The 13,795-nt window shown below is 46.3% G+C and overlaps 1 protein-coding gene across 3 annotated transcripts in view; it reads right to left on the bottom strand.

Moving 5' to 3' along the window:
- LOC122494754 (zinc finger protein 708-like) overlaps positions 1–13,795 on the bottom strand; it is an 84,729-nt gene that overhangs the window by 66,128 nt on the left and 4,806 nt on the right. The window contains exon 1 of one of the 3 annotated variants that reach the window (XM_043600173.1): positions 10,292–10,758. The exons of 1 other annotated variant lie outside the window; for it this stretch is intronic. The gene's annotated coding sequence lies outside the window, so the exon portion shown is untranslated. Of the gene's footprint in view, positions 1–10,291; positions 10,759–13,795 lie in introns of those variants that run through there. One more of the 3 variants, XM_043600171.1, reaches the window with a different exon arrangement.

Genomic DNA, 13,795 nt, shown 5'->3' with positions numbered 1-13,795 from the left:
TGCCACAAATAAACTTTCCCTTGTGTTGGCAACTCTGCTTGGTGTCGTTTCTGTCTGTGACTCACCAAGGAGCAAGTTCACTTTAGTTCACTTACGAATCTGGCAATCCACATGTGTCTTTCTCAGGTTCTGGTCTCGGTTTCCCTGGTTCCCAACAGATGAAGCAGCGGTCAGCACAAGGTCACTCTGGCTAAACCTGTTCAAGTTACTGTGGCAGGAGGCAGATTCCTTGGGGGACAGAGGGGGCGCTCACTCTTCACGCCTATGGCTGCCAGCCTGGTGTTCTGACGGCCCCTGAAATCCAGTGGCCATTCTGAGTACTATTACTCGGAAGGATTTCTGCTGGGATAAGCCATACCAGGTCTGGGGCACAGCTTTAAGAGGTAAATGGGGAGAGCTGTCCCACAAAGTCTGGGCAAGACGGCATTAACGCTCAGAATACCCGGGGAAAACTGAATACTCATGCAAGTTGAGTCTAGACATCCCCGGAAGATCACAGGACCCAGCCATTCACAGGCTTGGGATGGTCCAACCTTGCAAAATGGGAGTGACCCAGCAGAGAAGGGGCTAAGGTCTGAGACTGAAATCTCCATCCCACCTGGTTGTTTGGTGGGCTTCTTGTTCCCAGCTTAAGTCTCCACCCTGAGCACTTCCCCCTTTCCTTCTAGCCCCAGACAAAGGAGACAGCAACTCCCTGGGTCACTGGAAGCGGGCACTTGGAACAAGTAAGAGCTCTATTTAACCGGTTCAAAAGACAAACGCTTATATGTGTGTGTGTGTGTGTATGTGTGTGTATATATTAGAATGTCATATATGTGATACATATATGCCAAATGTTTTTCACATTCACATATCTGGGATCATTTTTTGTAAACTAAAGTTTAAGCTTGTTGGTTTCATTAAAATAGGCAGTTCTTTGGGGCGCCTGGGTGGCGCAGTCGGTTAAGCGTCCGACTTCAGCCAGGTCACGATCTCGCGGTCCGTGAGTTCGAGCCCCGCGTCGGGCTCTGGGCTGATGGCTCGGAGCCTGGAGCCTGTTTCCGGTTCTGTGTCTCCCTCTCCCTCTGCCCCTCCCCCGTTCATGCTCTGTCTCTCTCTGTCCCAAAAATAAATAAAAACGTTGAAAAAAAAAAATAGGCAGATCTTTTGGAGTTATCAACATCGAAAATAAGAGATAATTAACCTTTGTTCTACCTGAATTTACTAGTCATGTTCATGTCGTATCTGTTACAAATTGTCACCAAAAAGAACTTAAAATTCGGTCTGTCCCATAGTTTTCATGGGTAATTGTTAACGAGTAAATAAGTTCAATAAGTAAAAAGACTGATAGGTGAATGTTTAAATAGCTTACAAAATCTTTGATAATCTAACACTTTGAAGTTTTGCTCAAGTAAATGATAAATTGGTTTGAACTCACTGGATATCTAAGTCTTTTCCAAAGAAGACAGAATACTGAAACACTGATTATTAAACATTAGGTTTATCTGTTCTTGTTTTATTAGAGAGAAACTAGAGATAAATTTGGGTCTGGAAGTACACGTTTTATGCTTTATTAAAAGGTTCTCGGGGCGCCTGGGTGGCTCAATCAGTTAAACATCCGACTTCGGCTCAGGTCATGATCTCACGGATCATGGGTTCGAGCCCTGCATCAGGCTCTGTGCTGACAGCTTGGAGCCTGGAGCCTGCTTCAGATTCTGTGTCTCCCTCTCTCTCTGCCCCCCTCCCTTGTTCATGCTCTGCCTCTCTCTCTCTTTCTCTCTCTCTCTTAGAAATTAATAAACATTTACATTTATATATATAGTTCTATCAAAAAACTATTCTAGAAATTATGACATATGTTCATAAATTTGCCAATCTAAAGAATTCTGGTGCAACAGACAGTTCACAATTGGGTAGTACTTATTTTTTACTAGAAATTCAGGTTTCTAAATGTTAAAATTCTTTTTTTTTTTAATGTTTTTACTTTATTTTTGAGAGAAACTGAGTGTGAGTGGAGGAGGGGCAGAGAGAGGGTAGTACAGAGCTCAGTGTGGGACTCGAACTCACAAACCGTGAGATCATGACCTGAGCCGAAGTCGGACGCTCAACCGACTGAGCCACCCAGGTGCCCCTAAACGTTAAAATTCTGGGGGCACCTGGGTGGCTCAGTCAGTTAGGCGTCCGACTTCGGCTCAGGTCATGATCTCAGTCTGTGAGTTCAAGCCCCACATCGGGCTCTGTGCTAACAGCTCAGGTCCTGGAGCCTGCTTCAGATTCTGTGTCTCCCTCTTTCTCTGACCCTCCCCCGTTCATGTTCTCTCTGTCTCAAAAATAAATAAACGTTAAAAAAAAAAACCAACTTGTAATTCTGATATGTGTAATTGAGACTGCTAAAAATGGTAAGGAAAGCAAGTCTATATGGAAGGAAAGTAATATGTGTTTTGGTAAGAAAGGTAATGACAAATAGGATTACATTTTTGTTGAGGGAAGACTGGTAACTACCAAGCATGCAGAAATTAAATATGGCAAGGAAATTCTCAGACCGCCAGAAGCCATACACACACCTAAACGAGTGGCGGTGGTTCATCGTCGAGTCCTCAAAAAGGAAATTCAGAGGGAACAGAGGAAAATAATTTTGCAGATGCAGCACCAAAAGGACACCAAAGTCTGGGGAGATTCTGCCTTTTCCAGTAACTCCCTCTCTACCACCATGTAAGCTCACTCCGTCCTGCTTCCACAATGAGATAAAAGAGGCTGTAAAGCTGGGTTATCGATGGTTCCCACCAGCCAGAGGATGGATGATGAATAACCACTGGAGAATCCGGGTACCTAAGACTGCTGCAGACTCCCTGAAGAGTGCACCTGCCTCAACCCACCATGGTAAGGAAGCCTTATACCTATGGTTACTAAAGATTATGAGCACCCCAACGATGAAGGAGGTCACCGAGAAAATAACAAATCAATGTGCCTACTGTAGGCAAACAATGATAAACCAGACCTTTGGTACACCCTTTAGTTAGAGAAACTCAAATCCAAGGGCAATGTCTGGGGAGGGTTGGTGAAGGGACCTTAGTGTAAGGCAAATTGCTCCCAGAGGGTTCAGAGGGTTCAGATACCTTTGGGTGTTTGTGGATACATTCACTGGATGGATTGAGGCCTTTCTCTGTGAGGCAGAAAGGACCTTAATAATTTAAGTTTTGTTAATGTTTGTTTATTTTTTTTTTTAATTTTTTTTTTCAACGTTTATTTATTTTTGGGACAGAGAGAGACAGAGCATGAACGGGGGAGGGGCAGAGAGAGAGGGAGACGCAGAATCGGAAACAGGCTCCAGGCTCCGAGCCATCAGCCCAGAGCCCGACGCGGGGCTCGAACTCACGGACCGCGAGATCGTGACCTGGCTGAAGTCGGACACTTAACCGACTGCGCCACCCAGGCGCCCCAATGTTTGTTTATTTTTGAGACAGAGAGACAGAGAGACAGAGAGAGACAGAAACAAAGCACGAGCAGGAGAGGGGCAGAGAGGGAGACAGAATCCAAAGCGGGCTCCAGGCTCTGAGCTGTCAGCACAGAGCCAGACGTGGGGTTTGAACTCACGAACCACGATATCATGACCTGAGCCGAAATCAACAGTCTGACACGTAACCAACCGAGCCACCCAGGAGCCCCAGAAAGGGCGTTAATAAGGGGGGAAATTCCCTGATTTGGGTTGCCAAGGTCAATCTAGAACGACCTTTTTGATTTATATCAAAAATCATTTCTGAGGTAGCCAAGCCCTTAAATATCAAGTGGAGGTTACACTCTGCCTGGAGACCTCTCAGTCTTCTGGGAAGACAGAATGGGCTAACAGCACCCTAAAAAGACTCTGGCAAAGTCGTATCAGGAAACACAGGAAAACAGGTTACAGTTAGTTCCAATAGCTCTCACCAGAATCAGAGCAGCCCCAACAGGCAAACTGAAAGCTCTGCCCATTTTCTCTGGGGTCAGTGCACAGCCCTTTTCAGATCCTGTCTCCCCCCCACCCCCACCCCAGCTCGTGCTCTCTCTCTCTCAAAAATAAGCATTTAAAAAAAAGTTTTTAACTTAAAAATAATAAAATAAAGAAACTAAAAGCTCAGCCCATTTGAAATGACGTATGGGAGAACTTTCCAAAATGCTCCACCTGCCTCCCCCCTCCAGAGCCAGAAGTCAGGCCATTTAGCAAATAATTAATCCCCAGCAGGTGATGGAGAGGTTTCCTCCCACTACCCACTGAAACTAAGCTTCACTCAAATGAAACTGGAGACTGATGTACCTCAAAATATGGAAAAACAGGGATGCCTGGGTGGCTCAGTCAGTTAAGCGTCAGGCTCTTGATTTTGGCTTGGATCATGATCTCATACTTCGTGAGTTCGAGCTCCGAGCTCTGCATCAGGCTCTGCACTGACAGTGAGGAGCCTGACTGGGATTCTCTCCCTCCTCTTCTCTCTGTCCCTTCCCTGTTCACCCTCTCCCTCTCCCTGTGTCAAAAATAAACTTTAAAAAAAAACTTGGAAAAGTGGGTCACCCCATTTTTACCCTGACTATACTCTTGGCCAGCACCCCACCCAGTACTACTAACCACATGTTCTTCCTTCAAATTAGAAGGCATCCTACCTTCTCGAATCCACCAGATTAGAGTAAAAAAAGTACCTACACAGAGGCCCAGGGAGCCAGAGCACCAGATGACAATATTCCTGCGAGCAACTCACTGACCTGAAACTTCTGTTCTGGAGACACTCTCAAAATAAGGAGAACCTCAATGGATAAAGGTCCTCAAATTTAAAACATAATAATCTCAGGGTGCCTGGGTGGCTCAGTCTGCTGAGCATCTGACTCTTGGTTTCAGCTCATGTTATGGTCTCGCAGTTCATGGGTTCAAGCCCTGCACCGGGATCTATGCTTACAGTGCGAAGCCTGCTTGGGATTCTCTCCCTCTCTCTCTGTTCCTCCCCAACTTGTGCTCTGTCTCTCTCAAAATAAAGAAATACACAAAATTTTGTTTAAAAACAACAACAAAAGGGGTGCCTAGGTGGCTCAGTCGGTTGAGCGTCCAACTTCGGCTCAGGTCATGATCTTGCGGTTTGTGGGTTCGAGCCCCGCGTGCGGCTCTGTGCTGACAGCTCAGAGCCTGGAGCCTGCGTTGGATTCTGTCTCCCCCTCTCTCTGCCCCTCCCCCGCTCACACTCTGTTTCACAAAAATAAATAAACATTAAAAGAAAGAGAGAGAGGTGCACCTGGGTGCCTCAGTCAGTTGGGCGACCGACTTCAGCTCAGGTCATGATCTCGCGGCCCGTGAGTTCGAGCCCCGCGTCAGGCTCTGTGCTGACAGCTCAGAGCCTGGAGCCTGCTTCAGATTCTGTGTCTCCCTCTCTCTCTGACCCTCCCCACTTGCACTCTGTCTTTCTCAAAAATAAATAAACATTGGGGCGCCTGGGTGGCGCAGTCGGTTGAGCGTCCAACTTCAGCCAGGTCACGATCTCGCGGTCTGCGAGTTCGAGCCCCGCGTCAGGCTCTGGGCTGATGGCTCGGAGCCTGGAGCCTGTTTCCGATTCTGTGTCTCCCTCTCTCTCTGCCCCTCCCCTGTTCATGCTCTGTCTCTCTCTGTCCCAAAAATAAATAAACTTAAAAAAAAAAAAACATAAACATTAAAAATAAATAAACATTAAAAACGAGAGAGAGAGGGGCGCCTGGGTGGCGCAGTCGGTTAAGCGTCTGACTTCAGCCAGGTCACGATCTCGCAGTCCTGGAGTTCGAGCCCCGCATTGGGCTCTGGGCTGATGGCTCAGAGCCTGGAGCCTGTTTCCGATTCTGTGTCTCCCTCTCTCTCTGCCCCTCCCCCGTTCATGCTCTGTCTCTCTCTGTCCCAAAAATAAATAAACGTTGAAAAAAAAAAAAAAACGAGAGAGAGAGAGAGAGAGAGAAAGAGAAGAAAAACATAATCACTATCTGTATGATACTAGTTCTGTTCTGATTTCTTCAGCCTTACTGGTTGCTGCCAGGCCCGTTTAACAGATTAAATCACTCTCTCCATGAGGGGTAATAAATACCACAGCTTATTGTTAATACACAGCACAATAATGTTCTAGCCCCCTCTTCCTCTGTTCTGATGCCACAATGAACACTCTCTTAATGTGAGTTCTTGCCACTATTATCCTGGAGATGCCAAAAGCTATCAACACAGTGGACCATCCCTGGGGGATAACTTCCCTAGTAAACAGCAGTAAGATCACATAGCAAAAGGAAACTAACAAAAAATACTGCTCTTCTTGCTGTTTGGACCTTGCACACTTGCATCGAATTTGGTACAATTTGTGTCCAAGCTCAGAGACCATAAAGTTACAAACGGTAGTAACACGAGGTTACCTGAGCTTGGGGACCCACAAGCAGATCTAAAACTAGCTGAGGGAGGGCGCCTGGGTGGCTCAGTCGGTTACGCGTCCAACTTGGGTCATGATCTCGCGGTCTGTGGGTTCACGCCCTGCGTCAGCTCTGTGCTGACAGCTCAGAGCCTGGAGCCTGCTTTGGAATCTGTTCTCCCCCTCTGTCTGCCCCTCCTCCACTCATGCTGTCTCTCTCCATCTTTCAAAACTAAATAAACATGAAAAAAAAATTCTTTTTAAATCTAGCTGAGGGGAAATTCTGCTCCTCAGTCAATCCTTATGACATGCCCATGCCCAGCAGGAAGTAGCTCCAGGATGGACCTTCTGCTGGTGCCCCTCGAGAACGAGGGGCAGAATGAAACCAGAGGAGGGATTTGTCACCAGCTAGACCCTACTGCCCACCTGCACGTCCCCAACGAAACCTTATCCCACATTTTCATTCAGCTCTTCTTTCCTGCTTATCTTTCAATTTGGGCAAGAGACCTGATGGGCATAGCCTCGCATCATGGAAATGGAAACTTCCAAACCTCAAGCAATGAGTGCCTTGACAAAGAGCTCCAGTGCCCCGGCCACCGACACCAGCGTGAGCTTAACCTCCAAATCACACCTGCAGATGGACTTTAGGGTGACTGACAATTATCTTCACCTCATTATAATACTAAATCTCCACCCAAGGAGCACAAGCCCCATTGATGTAACATACAAAGTACAGACCTGTTTCCATATGGAATGTGCATGGCCTTATGTTCACCTCTACCTAATATGACAAGGCTCCCCTTTCTGAACATCCATCCTAACTCTAAATAAAAGGAACCCACTCAGCCTTGCTTGGGAAATCAAGGCTTCAGAAGTTATTCCCAAGGATCTCCTTATGTGCTGCAAATAAAATTCCCTTTGTGTCACAACTTTACCTGGTGTAAAGGTAAAGTTCGTCTTTAACTTTGTTAAAAGTCACTCTGTGACTCTTACCTGGTGTGAACTCGTGTTACTTTGATTATATTAAGGACAACTAGTTCTGGCTTACATATGTTCCCTGCTTCATCCATAAGATAATTAAGCCAGTAATATGCTCTGATGTATTCTCGAACTCTGAGTTAAGAGGATGGCGTCTGGTCCACAAAACCACTATATATACTGTGTTTACCCAAGATAAATTGTGAAATGAAGGCATCAACACAGACATACACATTTTTGAGTACCGCATTTCTATCATAGAGTATATGTTGTGTCTCTTAGATGGAAAGTTTTCGTGGGTTACAGATGTACTTAGCAAATTCTAATGTGAATGTGAATTTCACAATAATGCACAGACATCTTCCTGAATGAAGATTCTGTTGAGTTCTGGGGTGGGATCTCCATTTCTTTCCAGGCAGTAGCCTGTGGGCTAAGGGATACATTTTTTTTTTAATTTTTTTTTTAACCTTTATTTATTTTTGAGACAGAGAGAGACAGAGAATGAATGGGGGAGGGGCAGAGAGAGAGGGAGACACAGAATCGGAAGCAGGCTCCAGGCTTCGAGCCATCAGCCCAGAGCCCGACGCGGGGCTCGAACCCACGGACCGCGAGATGTGACCTGAGCTGAAGTCGGACGCTTAACCAACTGAGCCACCCAGGCGCCCCAAGGGATACATTTTTTAATAACAAAGAGGTAGAACTCCAAGCAGAATTGGAGGACTGGGAACTGAAGGCATTTAAACGCAACTGCAGGGGCGCCTGGGTGGCGCAGTCGGTTAAGCCTCCGACTTCAGCCAGGTCACGATCTCGCGGTCCGGGAGTTCAAGCCCCGCGTCAGGCTCTGGGCTGATGGCTCGGAGCCTGGAGCCAGTTTCCGATTCTGTGTCTCCCTCTCTCTCTGCCCCTCCCCCGTTCATGCTCTGTCTCTCTCTGTCCCAAAAATAAAAATAAACGTTGAAAAAAAAATTAAAAAAAAAAAAAATAAATGCAACTGCAGGTTCTACTAGAATAGCAAAAATGGTCCAACAATATCAGTTACTAGATGACATTCTAACGATTTTTTCATAAATTAATGCACAAATAAGTATTAATAATCTAACAGAACATATTATTCTTCCTTTTTTATGAGAATATTTTGTCAACCATCCAGTACATGGAAGGGATTAGGCTTTAATCCAGGTTATCTGCCCTAGAGTTGATCTAAAATGACACACAGGTCAATATACAGAGAGGACTCCAAAGCAATGTTCATGAAGGTGTCAAATCTGAGAAGAGTGATGGAAACGAGACAGGATCCATACATGTAAAAAGCAATTATATACACATTAAAAGTGACAGTACAAAACTGTCCTGGTAACTTAAATTAAGAAACATTTCCAATGGCGTAAAACTTATAAACCCACGTGTGGATGATGTCTTTTAATTACACTATGAAAACACACAGAACGCTATAAAGAAAACAGCTATATCACATATATACACACATATATATATACACACACATGTATATATATAAAAACTTCCTAGAATTTGAATAAAAATTTGGAAAAAAAAAAACAGCTAATGCTTTTGAGTCTAGAATTGCATTAAAAAATTTTTCAATAATCATTTATGCTATGTTAGGTTTTAGAAGTTTATGGCACTAAAACATATGTCAATTTATGTGATTCTTTTCTTTTTCTGAAAATACAAGGAGAGCGTGTCTGAGACATGAGTGCAGAGTAAAATGCAATAAAACGGAAACTTGCAGGACAATGGCCTGAATTATTCAGAAACACGGTGCCAGAAGTGTCTCCAGAGGACACAAAAGTGAGAGTCTTCATTTTCCAACAGAAACTACAAGACGAAGAAAAGAGCTTGCAGTTTAAACGCGAAGGCTTCTGCACGTTTCAGTAACTCCACCGAACCTCCTTACGAACGATGTAATGGAAAATATCGATGCTGTAGAGGAGGACCCGGTCAGAGAGCAATGAGCCAAGGAAAAGAAGTTAATTAACATCAGCCGTAACGAAGCAAACCGGTACCAGTGCCTAAGGCACACGGAAGGACACATGATCACCGCTGTGTTCTCGTTCCCCCAAAAAGTAAATCAGAATATGAATCTAATTACTAGCAAACTGTGGGATTTATACAAATTACAGCCACACGGAGCTCCCACGGCCTGTAACGTAATCGTGTATTTTAAATAGAGCATCTTTCTTTCTTTCACATTCTAAACAGGGAAGACTATCTCTTTTCCAGAACTTTCCGAGTTATTCCGGGACACTTATCCATTCTGCTTATTTAACCGCATTTTCTTCATCCTGGTCTACCCAGAGCCGTTAAAGCATCCAGATGGGACCTAACGGTGAAATGTTCCCCTTGCCCCATCTCCCAGGACTCGGCCCCCTCCGCAACAGAAAACTTTGGGATTCCCTGTGGATCGGTCAGAGGGGACATTTTCGATACACGCAAGACAGGAGTTCGAGTGACAATTGTTCACGTCCTGCTGGAAGCCGGGCTGGAGGGAAGGGAAAGAGGGCGCTGGAACCGAGGAGGGTTTTCTAAAGCGCAAAATGTCAGTATCCTTTTAAAAAAGCTTCCTAAAAATAGGTAAAAACGCTCACAAGGCAGGAACGGGAGAACTAGCGTAATCAACATTTGCAAAAAAAAAAAAAAAAATTTTTTTTTAATTGAGAGCGAGCGAGCGCGTCCACGCGTGCGCGCGCGCGCGCGAGGAAGGGGCGGAGGGGGAGAGCGAGAGAGTCTCAAGCAGGCTCCACGCTCAGCCGCGGCCGGACGCGGGGGGAGGGGGCTCCAACCCACGACCCCCCCGGGGCCGGGGCCTGAGCCGGAATCCAGGATCCAGAAAGCTCCACCGACTGGGCCACCCAGGCGCCCCCGACCTTGGCGACTTCTCCTTGCACGGAATTTCGGGACAAAGAGATGACACGGCTTCTGACGTGGGCCGCACGGCTTACCTGGGACCCAGCCATTCCTTCTTGTTTGTTTTTTGGGGTTTTTTTTTCCTCTCCTCGTCCTCCAGCTCTCTTTCTCCGAAGGCACTGGCGGAGAAGTCGCAGCTGCGCCGGGAGAAAATGCCTTCAGAGGCACCGGAAGGGCGTCTCGGCGGCGGCAGCAAACCGCTCGCCTGCAGGCAGGACGCCGAAATGCAGAAGAGGCCCCACTTCCTGGTCCTTTGTGTCCTGAGCTGTTTCAGAAACTCCCTGAGCTCCTACTGGGAGAGCACCCCCTGCCTTTCTCCTCCTCTGGGTGCCACAGTAGGCCCTGAGTCTGTTCCGACGGGCTCCCTGCAGGGGAGGGGAGGGGAGGGGAGCGTGGCCCCCTGGCAGGGGAGGCGGATGCCCACGCGGGCCGCGCTCCACGAGAAGCCAGCTCGAACCAGACAGGCCCAAGATGGCGGGTGCCATGACAGGAAACCCTGACCAAATAAGGAAGAAAAGGCGCGGAAACCCTGCTTGCAAGAAATTCCCACCCCAAGTAATAAATAGCCCACCCCCTAGTTAACAACTGTCAATCACCCTTGGAAACCCAAAGCCCAGGGCCCCCCGCTCTCTCCCCCCTCCCCTCCCCCCCGGGGATCTCTTACTCTCACATCTTGAGAGTGTACTTTGTTTCAGTAAGCTGTCCTGTTTGTGTCACTCATTTGCTGTGCTGTATGTGTCCCTGAATTCTTTCTTGGGACCCTTCAGCAATCTATTTGGGATGGGCTGGGCTGGAGAGAGGCCCCAGAGACCACCCGGCGACTTCCAAGGGGCCTCATTTCCTACCGAGGCCCCCAAGTTCTGCAGCGCAGGAACGCGTGCGGTAGGGACCTGACCGGCCCTCCCCGACTCATGGAGAGGAGACCCTGTTACCTCTTCTTGAGCCAAAGCCTGCACTCAACTCCCATAAAATGATGGGAAGCTCTCGTGCTTAACTCTGGCCTCACTTAGAATCGTGGAGAGTGCTTCGTTAACACAACACTTGTTTCCACCCACACCAAGTGACCGAGTGACGGAATCTGAGGGGGTGGGCAGCAGCAGTAATGCTTTGGGGAGCCCCACGCGTGATCCTACCGGGAAGCATTTGGGGGGAGGTGACCAGGCAGAGCACGAGGATCAAGCCTACGGTTGTTGTCCAGATTTCAATCCATGCTTTCTCCATTGATCAGTTTCTGGAGATTTGCACATTCTCCCTCTCTGGGCTCTACAGAGGGAGGCATCCTTACAAATAGAGCTTTCCTTTATAAATGCAAATGCCTCTTACAAAAGGAAACCAGAACTTCGGATTTCAGACTTTTTCCTTTGTCTGCTGTTTCTTTAAAATAACCAGCCTAAAATAATTCTTAACGGAAGAGGCGCATGTGTTCGGGTGACCAAATGCTCCCCTTCAGTAGGGAAATGTTTATTTTCATAAGTAACTGCCAAGCAGCTTTCCAGAGTTGAATGTAGCTCTTCCACTCCCGTTAGCAGGATATGAGAACTCTAATTCCTCAACGTTTTCACTGGAATTTGGTGTTGTCATTTTTTTTTTCTTTATGCTAGGCATTCCAGAAAATAGTAAGTGGTTTCCCACTGTAAAATATGAAATGGTCTCGCTACAGTTGTCCTGCTGATTGGGATGAATGTGTAGAAGAGGAAAACTTTTCTCTTCCTTCTAGATTCTTTGGCTGGTCTAATAATTAAACTGACATAAGACAGATTAAGGGCGCCTGAGTGGCTCAGTCAGTTAAGCCTCCAACTCTTGATCTCAGCTCAGGTCTTGACCTCAGGGTCATGAGTTCAAGCCCCATGTTGGGCTCCATGCTGAGTGTGGAGCCTACTCAAAAAAAAGAAAAAGAAAAAAAGAAAGAAAGATTAATCACAGGAGAAAAACAAATTTAATTTCTTCATTACAGAAACCTCAAAGATAGGAGGCTCAAGGACAAGCAAATGATACCTATTGGCCATTCTGACCTAAGAAGGGGTGGGGGGGAGGGGGGAGGGATTTAGAATTTCAAAAAGGGGTTAATAAATTCATAGTAGAAAGGAAAGAGCAAATGTTGGCAAAGGTTTTCCACACCAGGCAGGCCAATCTTGCTGATAAAAAAATTATCTCTGGTATTAGCTCTCTTCCTGGTTGAGGTCCCCTATCTAATTTCTTCCTAGCAGTTAACTTAGAGGCAAAATCACATTACCTGAGCCTGCTGGGTCCTAATTGCCTTCAGCTCAAAAAAATCCACATGCAAAGTGATTTTTTTAATTCCTTTATTTTTTTAAGTTTATTTATTTATCTTGAGAGAGAGAGAAAGAGTGAGCGGCAGAGGGGCAAAGAGAGAGAGAGAATTCCAAGCAGGCTCTGCACTGTCAGCACAGAACCTGATGTGGGGCTTGAACTCACAAACTGTGAGATCATGACCTGAGCCAAAACCAAGAGTCAGATGCTCAACAGACTGAGCCACCCAGGCACCCCACAAAATGATTTATTTTGACATCACATATTCTCTCCTCCAATGAATAAAAACAGTATTTTGTGTGCATATATATATATACTCCTGAACATTCTTCTGAAGTTGTGTGTGTGTGTGTGTGTGTGTGTGTGTGTGTGTTCAGCCTCAAAAGTGAAAGAAATATTTCCATTTGCAGCAACAGGATGTATCCAGAAGACACTTCGCTAAATTAAATAAGCCACACACAGGAAAAAAACAATTCTGTATGTATATGTGGAACCCATAAGAAGTTAAAATCATAAATCTGAAGATTAGCATGTTTGTTGTCAGGCGCTGAGGGTGGAAGAAATAGAGATGCTAATCAAATGGTACTCAGGCAGGTTAAATAATTATCAGAGTTCAGCTACACGGCCCTCTTACTCAATTGCAGACCCCAACAGGCCACACCAGAAATAGGGGCGCCTGGCTGGCTCAGGTTGTTAAGCGTCCGACTTTGACGCGGGCCATGATGTCACAACTTGTGAGTTTGAGCCCTGTGTGGGGCTCTGTGCTCACAGCCTGGAGCCTGCTTTGAATTCTGTGTCCCCCTCTTTCTCTGCCCCTCCCCTGCTTGTTCTCTCTCTCTCTCTCTCTCTCTCTCTCTCTCAAAAATAAATTTTAAAAAACATTAAAAATTTTTTTAAATTTTTTTTTTCCAACGTTTATTTATTTTTGGGACAGAGAGAGACAGAGCATGAACGGGGGAGGGGCAGAGAGAGAGGGAGACACAGAATCGGAAACAGGCTCCAGGCTCCGAGCCATCAGCCCAGAGCCCGACGCGGGGCTCGAACTCACGGACCGCGAGATCGTGACCTGGCTGAAGTCGGACGCTTAACTGACTGCGCCACCCAGGCGCCCCTAAAAATTTTTTTAATACAACCATAAAACAGACAAGACCATTTCACTCGTGTTCTAACTGAAGCCCATTGTTCCTATAGCACAGTCTTTAAGGCACTGATGAAGATGTTTTGAAATGACCAGGACATTCCAATGGCTGGGGCATAAAAGCCCTGAT

This window comes from Prionailurus bengalensis, chromosome E2, assembly GCF_016509475.1.
Source record: "Prionailurus bengalensis isolate Pbe53 chromosome E2, Fcat_Pben_1.1_paternal_pri, whole genome shotgun sequence".
In the NCBI taxonomy this organism is placed as follows: domain Eukaryota; kingdom Metazoa; phylum Chordata; class Mammalia; order Carnivora; family Felidae; genus Prionailurus; species Prionailurus bengalensis.
Note: the sequence above shows the minus strand (reverse complement) of the source record. Positions and strands in the feature narration are given on the sequence as shown.